Raw genomic sequence first — 2,131 nt, 5'->3', positions numbered from 1 at the left:
TCCTCCTCCTCCTCCTCCTCCTCCTCCTCCTCCTCCTCCTCCTCTTCTTCTTCTTCTTCTTCGGGAATACACCAAATGGCAGATGATGCCGGTGTAGAAGGAGGGCTCAGAGGACCCAGGTGGCCCAGGATTAGGAGACCACAGTTGTTGGTTGTTAGTATTCTGTCTAAACTCCCCTCTGTGGTTCTTAGCTCTGCTCTGGGTCTACTCCTTGCATCCTGCCAGTGACCCTCTCTGAGACTTGCTTCCCCATGTACACAACCACCTGTGCAAAGGGCTTGGCTGCTCAAGCATGTGAGGGAGGCGCTCTCTCTTTCCTCTCTGCCCGGGACCTGTAAAGTGAGTGTTAGCAGTGCCTTCTGCCACAAGAAGAGCTAACATGAACGTTGCTGTAATACGGGACATGCTTGCTTTTCCTTGCCCACTGCAGCCGCCAGAGGCACTGGGCAATGACTTCCGGCTGCTAGTAGGAAGTCCTGCCCTGTTGCTGCCACTGCAGACCTGACCCGCAGCACCTGTGGCCCAGAGCCCCAAGCCACCAGCCGTATGATTGTATGCCACTGTTGCCAGCTTTCTTATTCTGGTCCTAGCCAAATATTTCTTTGCTAATACAAAAATGTGCTTTTCTCTGCCTATACAACCCGCCAAAGTACTTAAGACTCTTTCCTAGCCTGTCTTAATAGACTTTTACTACTGCTATTAAATTCTATTCAGTTACAACCAATTCTTATGGCTCCCAATCTTGTCAGAAGTCTGCTAATAGTATATTTAAGTTTATGGCTGACAGAATTCCCAAAGCCTCTAATAATTGACCCAAGATGGTTTCAGAAGACTTGGACACTGGACACCTAGAAGATACAGCCTGGATTGTATGTGATAATATAGTCACTAACAAACTCAGTGGACTAAACTGGATGCCCTGAGTCAAATGACTTGGCTAAACCAAGGTAAGTCATTTCTCATGTCACACATATCCATTCCACAGAAAAAATCCCCGCATCTTCTGCGCTTGGAAGCCAAACTGACTTCACCCAAGAGACTATGGAAACCATGGGAACTGTTGGCTAGTGGACTCTGTCATTTTAAAAAATAATATATAACTGGTAGATTATTGTTTACTCTTTCTCAGACTTCTGACTACATTGACAGCTAAGCTTTCACAGATATTATCTGTTACCTCATTACCTAAACTCAGTTGCCATTAATTAAATGTTTCATATTTCCTTTTCTTACTATTCTACTGTCCTAAATTATCTGAGTTCCTATAAGCTTGCCTAACTCTAATAAAACATTCTACTGTATGGTCCAGCAAAGTTTCATCTTGAAGACTGCTCGTGTTGTTAACTCATGCTGTTACCTCTTTTGTAAACTTATAAGCTACAGGAAACCCACTCAGATCTACCTCTCATGGACCAAATAGACTCCATCCAGATAAGTACATCAGCCTAAAATTCCCACTTACTACCTATTCCAAAGGGTGGGATCCCTCTGGGTTTCAAATGTACATCTTAGAAAAAATTTTCTTTCTTCCAAATGTACTTAATCCTATTCCCTACATCTTTTCAGGTCCAGGTACTTCCAACACAGCTCCAGAGAAGCAACCTCCAGATGCTCCATCTCCTGTCACACACACAGCTGCTTCTACTAGACCTGTTCCTTCTGACCTATCCTCAGATGGCTCAATCCATAGACCCTGGACAGCAGGAAACAGCCAACTCTCCTAAAACCGGACAAACATCCCCCATACCCATTCTTCTAGGTTCTCCCTAGAGACATGTCGCCCCCAATGCCAGCAGGAAGTAGCCAGATATCACGATGACCCTATTCCTGCTTCGGTGTCACCTCTTTCTAATTTTTCTTTTTTAATTAAACCAAAATGGGGGAATGTTAGTATTCTGTCTAAACTCCACCTCCACAGTTACCTGGCAACAGCCAGGTATGCTAATCCCCACAGTTACCTGGTAACAGCCAGGCAGGCCTGCCCACTATAAAAGGGGCTGCTTGCCCCCTCCTCTTACTCTCTTGCTCTCTTGCCTCTAGCTCCTCTTTGTCCCCTTGCCCCTCCCCCTTCCTTCCCCTCTTTTCACGTGGTCATGGCTGGCCTCTACTCTTCTACTTCTCTCTCTCTCTC

The 2,131-nt window shown here is 45.7% G+C and overlaps 1 pseudogene; it reads left to right on the top strand.

Moving 5' to 3' along the window:
• The first annotated feature begins 75 nt into the window (after nucleotides 1–75).
• The window catches only part of LOC114615809, a 3,077-nt pseudogene continuing 1,021 nt past the window's right edge, over nucleotides 76–2,131 (top strand).

This window comes from Grammomys surdaster, unplaced genomic scaffold, assembly GCF_004785775.1.
Source record: "Grammomys surdaster isolate TR1022 unplaced genomic scaffold, NIH_TR_1.0 156596, whole genome shotgun sequence".
Lineage (NCBI taxonomy): Eukaryota > Metazoa > Chordata > Mammalia > Rodentia > Muridae > Grammomys > Grammomys surdaster.
This window is presented reverse-complemented; position numbering and strand designations above follow the sequence as displayed.